Source organism: Panthera onca, chromosome C2 (assembly GCF_046562875.1).
Source record: "Panthera onca isolate mPanOnc1 chromosome C2, mPanOnc1 haplotype 2, whole genome shotgun sequence".
In the NCBI taxonomy this organism is placed as follows: Eukaryota; Metazoa; Chordata; class Mammalia; order Carnivora; family Felidae; genus Panthera; species Panthera onca.
The window spans coordinates 40,189,596-40,197,706 of record NC_138347.1 but is presented as its reverse complement, the minus strand read 5'-3'; the positions used below and the strand labels follow the sequence as shown (position 1 = coordinate 40,197,706).

General features: G+C 36.5%; 1 long non-coding RNA gene across 1 annotated transcript; it reads right to left on the bottom strand.

Annotated features, from left to right (window-relative positions):
• Positions 1–1,166: 1,166 nt before the first annotated feature.
• On the bottom strand, positions 1,167–5,836 carry LOC145715734 (uncharacterized). Its single transcript, XR_014138146.1, has 3 exons — positions 5,778–5,836; positions 2,172–2,213; positions 1,167–1,529 (listed from the first exon to the last, which is right to left on the bottom strand). It is a non-coding gene; the product is annotated as an uncharacterized LOC145715734 (long non-coding RNA).
• Positions 5,837–8,111: the final 2,275 nt, after the last annotated feature.

The following is an 8,111-nucleotide window of genomic DNA, read 5'->3' as shown; positions in this document are numbered from 1 at the left end:
ACATAGTTTTATAAATAACATCTATATTAATCTCAGGTCCCCCGAATTTGAAACTGTTGTGTTTTTAGTCAACTATTCCCATATGATATTAAACTATTAAAATCTCAAAACTGAGAAGGTCTTGTTTTTCCCATCCACCATGAATTAATGGAGATCAGTTTCATCTTAGACGATTCATTCTCCGAAATGAACCCTTTTCTGTGACATACAAACTCTATTTGGAAAACAAACTTAATTGCAAAGCACCAATTTGTCTTCGATATTCATTATCTGTGAGTGTTTATTACTGTTCTAGAAAATTAGATTACAATTTTCTTTTAATTATCTTCCTGAGGATGCACCTCATTTCCTGATGACAACTGGAAAATATCCAAATGACTACCAGCCATAATTAAGATAGGTTTCTTCTCCAGAAGCTTCAGGAACTATTCAGTCATTGCGTGTTTATTAAGTTGACTTTAAATCCTGGAATTTACCTAACCTTGGCCATAAAATATTAGAGTGTGTCATATGTGAAAATTTTTTGGTTGTTTTGTATAAAATTGTTTTAGAAAAATTATTTTTCAATTGACTTCCAATATGTGTGAATAATATATATGTACATATATATGTATACAATATATATTGTGTATATATAATCTTATATATAAAATATAGATAATATATATATGTATACAATATATATTGTGTATATACATATAATCTTATATATAATATGATATAGATATGGAATGAGAGTCTGGCTATGGCATTTCAATTTTTAGAAGGTATTATAGGAAAATAAGCATTAACTGGTTAAAGAAAAAAGGCCTCCAGAGGACAATGAAGGTTTCTGTGTTTGGGAGAAAAGAAATATTAAATAAATGCTATAGGAAGAAAAATGACCTGATATTTAGAAAAGAAACATAAGAATTTCTCTTTGAGAAATTAGGGATTCTGCATGTGATTGTGGGTTTTGAGAGTAATCAGAACATGTGGGCACATATTGAAGATAGGCCAGAGGCCAACAGAGTACTTCTCAAATATTAGAGTATTCAACCATGTTACTTCATGGGATTGAGGGTGTCATTACATGTGCTGCGGTGAGAGAGAGCCCAGAAAGTATCAAAGGCACATCTTCAGGAGTTGTAAGCAAGATTTAGTCATGATAAGGAGGGACGAGTCAATTTAGTATCATTTTCATATACAAATCCATTTATTGAACACACAAAAAACGTTAGCTTTTACTGTCATTGTTGATGATTTCATTGTGAATTTCTGGAGTAGGTGTAGCTATTGGATGCTTCCAGCAGGGGGAAGCAGACCCCTTCATAGTGGGGTGGCTGATTTCAAAGGCATCCCATTTGCAACTAAGAATTACCAGGGAGTTGGTTTGTTGGTATCTGGTCGTTACCAAAACAGGACTGTGTAACCCATCTTCTTCATCTTGACTGTTCTGTTGGCATTAATTCCTTCAACCTGCATTTCTTTCTTTCTTTCTTTCTTTCTTTCTTTCTTTCTTTCTTTCTTTCTTTCTTTCTTAGTTGAATCTGATGGTGACAGTACATATTTTAGGAGCAAGCACAGGAAGGTACACAAAGTACTTCATATATTGTATACACTGATAAATGTAACACTATAGTCCAGTCTATAACACAGTCCCGAAGATTTATGCTCAGTAGAGAGTCTGAAGTCTAGAACCACAGACTACTTGGCAGGTACCCCTCAAATTTGGGCATAGCCACAGACAGATGGGAGGTTCAAACATAATAGATCTCACAACTTTGCCACCCCAGGTTGTCTTTGGCTATGCTCTTGGTTTTTCTTTTTCCTGTCCAATAGCAAGGAGGAGAGCTGGAAAAGATTACCTAACAATATTTATTCATGAGGAATTCTAAACCTATTGTTATGCCCCCACAGACAAATGGGATTGCTGTTCTCCACATGCTCTTGTCTTGCTCTACTTGTTGGAATTTTCTTCAAGGTAAACTGAGATGATTGGACTATATAACACCATGTGTGATAAGGACCTGAAGTATCTGGTTTGGATAATAACAGAATGACTACAAAGTACTGGAAATTTCAGAGTGGTGAAACACCCATATAGTTTAAAGGAATTTTTGCTATAACACACCCAAAGCTTGAGGTGCTCTTTGTCCTATCCACTAAGATTTTTTCCTCCATCTGCTTACCTTGCAATTTTGCAGTCAGAGCTGATCTCATTTTTCCATTGCCTTGGGGGTAAAAACATCTATTAGTTTCACATATATTTTTCCTGCTGTCTCTGGGTTTCTGTGGCTTACCCCTTTTACTATTCCTTTAAAATAATTCTTACATTTTCTTCTTATCCCCTTAGGGCATCCTTCAAGCCTTGTACTCAATTCCATAGTTTAATCACATTCAACACAGAAGATGTGTAATCACAAAAAGTGCATCGAGAGATAATATATTTTCAGTAAGCACTTGCTGTCTACTTACCATTAGGAGTGGTAGGAAAACCACTCTTCTCTAAGTTGGTTGTCTATTCAATGTAAATTTTATTCTCATAATAAACAATAAAAGGGGGATTCCTGCCCCCCACCCTGTATTGATCTAATTTAAGAGTATTATGCTTCTCCTTCTCAAAGAATATCTCAGCCTTTGTGATATGAATGGAAAGGAGCTGGAAGTGCCCAAATCTATGTCAAATGATTAGCGTTTCAACCAATGGTTGACAGGCTATTTTACCAAGTCTCCTACCTAGAAGGCATAATACATTGGCAGAACTCATTTTACTGATATGGCATGTTTCTGGATTGTTGAAAGTCATCTTTTAAGACATGGCTGAGGCATCATCTCCTCCATGAAGGCAAAAGCATTAATTACTTTCTTCTTCTGTACATGAACCTCTATGTATGTCTTCTCACAGTTCATATTACCTGTTTTGGAAATGAATGTTTACTATACTGTTTGTAATGGCTTGAGGACATTGACCTGAGGTTACCCACCACAGTGCTTAGCAAACACCTGGCAGGTAGAAGTCTGAAATAAATTGTGTGTTTCATACCCAGCACATCTTGTTTTCTAATATTCAAATTTATTCCTCTGCTGAAATAAATTAATATTTTTATCTCCACTGACTCAAAACAAAAAACATCATTTCAAAGTGACCAGGAGGGGCATGGTAAAGGCATTTATAGTTTATTTTAAAAAAAAAAGCTACTTTATTTCCTTCACAAGAAAAGCAAATACTGGCAATATTTACATAGATATTTTCTTACTGGACTGGAAATGATTAAAATAGTTAAAAAAATTAGTAAGGGGTGCCTGGGTGGCTCAGTCAACTGAGTGTCCAATTCTTGGTTTCTGCTCAAGTCATAATCTCAAGGTTCATGAGTTGGGGCCTGCATTGGGCTCTGTGCTGACCATGCGAAGCTTCCTTGAGATTCTCTCTCTTTCTCTGCCCCCCCCCCCCAAAAAATAAACATTAAAAAAAGAAAAATAATAAAAAATAGTAACTTATCCTCTTATTTGGTTTCAGCTACTTAGAAGCATCCTTAACACTTTGGTTGGAGAAATAGAGTGTAAAATACATTGTAGATAAAAATATAATATTAAAGATTTGACGATAGACAGTATTTTATGACTTTCTCTAAAGGAGGGCCCTCAAATGCCATTCCCTAGCACCCTGAATATATCATTCTTTCTTAAAACCAGAGTGGGTAATTATTACAGAACTTCAGATAGATATATACATACGATAAAGAGTAAAAATACTTCAACAAAAAATCTGGCAATGCCAACGAAATAGAAATTGTAGTATATGAAATAGCCACTGCCATTTGAGGCCTCACAAATTGTATGTATTTTGTTTATTTTTTTTGAGAGAGAGGGTGTGAAAATGGGGGAGGGAGGTGTAGAGGGGGAGAGAGAGAATCCCAAGCAGGCTCCATGTCCAGTGCGGAACCCAATTCAGAGCTTGATCCTGCCACCCTGGGATCATGACCCAAGCAGAAATCAAGACTCAGAGGCTCAACTGACTGAGCCACCCAGACAGTCCTACACACTCTTTTTAAATACTTTATCCCCATATTTTGACCGTTCCTTTCATCGTTCCTCACATTGTTAGTTACCTTTCCCAAGACAAATATTATTTTCCCCTCATTGTCATTGTGTGGGCAGTGTTACTTAGGCCTCACAAAATAGATCTATTCATGCAAGAGTTTGAATTGGCAGGGAGCTTCATGGGAAATTAGTGGGGTCTCTCTTCTTGCTGCTGGCATGGGTAGAATGCCAGCTACCTCTGGGCTCTGCAGCAGCAGCAGCAGCAACTCCCTTAGCAGGCAATTCTGCAATCAAGTCTGGGGCTTTATTTCTGGAAGTTCCACCTATAGTCTTCCTTCAATAGTATGAGGTCTCAACATCCTTTAATAAATCCATTGGAGCTCAAACTAAGTAGAGTAGGCTGTTCTATTCTAATAATCTATTCTGTCACCTGAAATTAAGAAACTTGGTCTTATTTTAAAATATTTGATGCCTTCATCTACCCCAAAACCCCATACTTAGCTTCACTCCTGATAAATCCTTGAAAAGTGCTTGATGATGATAAACATTTGCTGACACATAATTTAATGGGCTTTATTTTGCACAACATTTGTGCTTTTTGTTTTTCTCACTAAGAATATAAATGCCCTGTACTTACAGATTTCCACCTTGTTGAGAAAGAAGTATGCATTATGGAAGTTATTGTTTTAAATTTTGACTTGAGGGGTATCTGGTTGGCTCAGTCTTAAAAACTATGCCAAGAAATGTGTTTTCTGAAACCCCCATGTAGATATATATATGTCAAAAATTTTCCATATCCTTTTGGAACAAGTTCAGAAATATTTCTGCAGCCAATACATCTGTCAGTTTCTTCACTGTAAAGAGCGAAATTTATGAATTTCACCAAATCATTGCACAATAAATGAAAGAAAATAGAGTAACATGAAGTCTAAAATGGTCTTTTATTAATTCAGTTCTCTAAGTATTATCTTCAATTTTGTTTATTTGCATTTAAGGAAGCATATTTTCTGTTTAAGCTTTTGTTCCTAGAACATTTAAGAGTGGGAGAAGATATAGCAGATTCTATACTTATTAGAATATTCATCTTGCTGTCCCAACAAACTAAACTGCTTGAATTCTACCCTTTGCTGCTTTTTTTAGACTCATAAGGAGTTTATAGTTTATTGGTTAATGGGTAAGTTTGAAACATCTGACATTTTTCCTCAATACCTCAAGGGAACATAATTGAATTGATCATAACCCTTGTTTATAGCACATTCTCAACATTGGTCCATCATTAGCCATCTTTTAATTATTCCTTACTCATTGGTTTTTATGACTGAATGGACACCAACGACACTTTCTGGCTATAGTTTGTTTTCCTTATCTATGCAACATGGACTCTTCACAGAATACCAAACTAACATGAGGGATGAAACAAACGGGGTCTAGCTTGGGTCCGTCAGTGAATGACTGAGAGTCTTTTATAGAGGAAGAAGATATCACTAAACAGAAACTTGCAATAAAAAATAAATGTTAGTGTAGTACTTCTGGGAAGGTTATTGCTTTGACAAATGAAAACTTCTAGAACTTAAAGGAATATTAGCAGATAAGTGATTTGACACCAAGGCTAAGCTGTGTAAGTCCTGCTGCTGTGCTACCTGTATTTAAGCATGATGTGCTTTTTATATAGATGGCAGAATGGGTGCTCCTACCATGATGCTTATTTATCCCTGGGCCTGATCAAGTTACAGGTCACTCTGTAGAAACCTTACCTGGTATAACTCGTAGGGAAGCATGATCAAGAACAGAACTCAATCTCCTTCAAACAAATACATTCTAAAGAGTTCTAATAACCTCATAATTTACATTCTAGAATTAAGCATTATGCAATAGGTCTATAAATATATTTTCATATATATCCCATGACCTCAGATTCAGTTTATATGTAGATATTTGTGAGATTTCCTTGAGCTAGATTTTTATTGGAGATCTGACCTGGTTGGAGCCATGCTAACTTTGGAGTCCTGTTATGGGTAAAAACGGAGGTGGCAGAATAACCAATAATAACAAGGAAGGAAGTGTTGGGGTTTTTCATGTTAATAACCAGCTAGAATTGAGAGTAAAAGATAGTATGTAAACATGTGACAGCGTTCAAAGGCTAATCAAAGGTAAACAGACATCATTAGTTTTCTATTATATCCCTGTATTAACCTGCTACAGCTTCCATAATAAAATGCCACTATCTGAGTGGCTTAAACAACAGAAATTTACTTTCTTACAGTTGTGTAGGCTGAAAGTCCAAGAGAAGGGGCCAGGAAATTCCTCACATAGCCTTTCCTCTGTGCCCACAAACCCCCTGGCATCTCATTTGTGTGTCTTAATCTCCTCCTCTTGGAAAGACACCAGTAAGACTGGGTTGGATCTTAAGATCAAGCCGAGTAGCCGGATTTTAACTTACCATATTGAGGCCCTATCTCCAAAAAGTCATATCCTGAGGTACTAGGGGTTAGACTTCACCTATGAATTTTAACAGTACACAATTCAGCCCATAACAATCCTCTTATTTGAAATATCCTCTCCCAGACATCTTATGAGCCCTGTATTCCAACTATAAACTTCTCTTTTCCTGAAAAAGCCAGTATTTTATTCCCACTTTTGTAAAATGTATTTTTTCTCTATTTTTCACTGTCATGAGTTTACTCACCATTCAAGACCCTATCACTTCTTCTGGGGGCATTTTTAATTAACCTAGCTAGAAGCGATCTCTGCCTTTGGGTACTGTTCGTCCTTTGCTGTACTCTATTAGAACTTTTGTCAGATGAATCTTCTATCAAAATGGATGTATGCATTATTTTTTTATACTGTTCCTTATAGAGGTCTTATTTTATTGTAAATCCCTGTATTACAAGGTGTGCAATGCTTTGTAAACCGTGGGTACTAAATATGTTACTGACTGGTTAAGACTTAATGATGTACAAAGATTGATTATATTTTTTTCAGTCTGTTAGCGTTTCTCCTAATGTTTCAGCTTTATCCATGAAGATTTACCATAAAATTTCCCCAAAACCACTCACACTCCACTTTTTTTTTGAAGTTTATTTATTTTGAGAGAGAGAATGAATGAATGAAGGAACGAAGAACAGGGGAGGAGCTGGGGTGGGGGGCTGGGATAGAGGATCGGAAGCAGGCTCTGTGCTGACAGCAAACAGCCTGTTACGGAGTTCCAACTCATGAACCAAGAGATCATGACCTGAGCCTAAGTTGGACACTTAGTTGACTGAGCCAGCCAGGTGCCCCCACGTTGAACTTTTAATTATGTCCTTTTTTAGTATATATTGTGTGTATCTGACCACAATTCTCTGAGTATTGGATAGACAAAACGTGGATAGAGAAGATATGAAGAACCAACTAACAAGACTGATCTAAATTAGTTTATATGGAACACAAATAATTATTTACCGGAAATAAAACTGTTTAGATGGTATCCTTAGGGAAGATGGGAAGAGAGTGCCATACAGTGAACCTACAAGGAAAAGGAACACATTAACAGTCTAGTTCAGGAGGATTAAAAATGATGTATGGGGGCGCCTGGTTGGCTCAGTCGGTTCAGCGTCAGACTTTGGTTCAGGTTGTGATCTCATGGTTTGTGGGTTCAAGCCCTGCATCCAACTCTGTGCTGACAGCTCAGAGCCTGGAGCTTACTTCAGATGCTATGTTTCCCTCTCTCCCCCACCCCTCCTGACTTGGGTGCGTGCTCGCTCTCTCTCTGTCTCTCTCTCTCAAAAATAAACATTAAAAATTTTTTTTAAAGTGATGTATGAAAGACTCTAGGGCTTCCATTTTCTCTTTTGGAAACAGTAAGAAGTTATTGGACCAAGAACCATGTAAAATGTGTAGGATTCTTTTATATACATATAAATATATGAAATCTATATGAATCTATTTCCCAATAAAGATTTGTAGCAAAATCATTAAAATGAAAAAAAAAAAAGTCTGTGTCTCTGTTTGGGAACAGCAATAAATGAGCTGGAATATGATGGCAAGTGTTTGGAAAAGATGACCATTTCCCCAGGCAGGTTTGTGGGGGGAATGAATGATTTGACCTC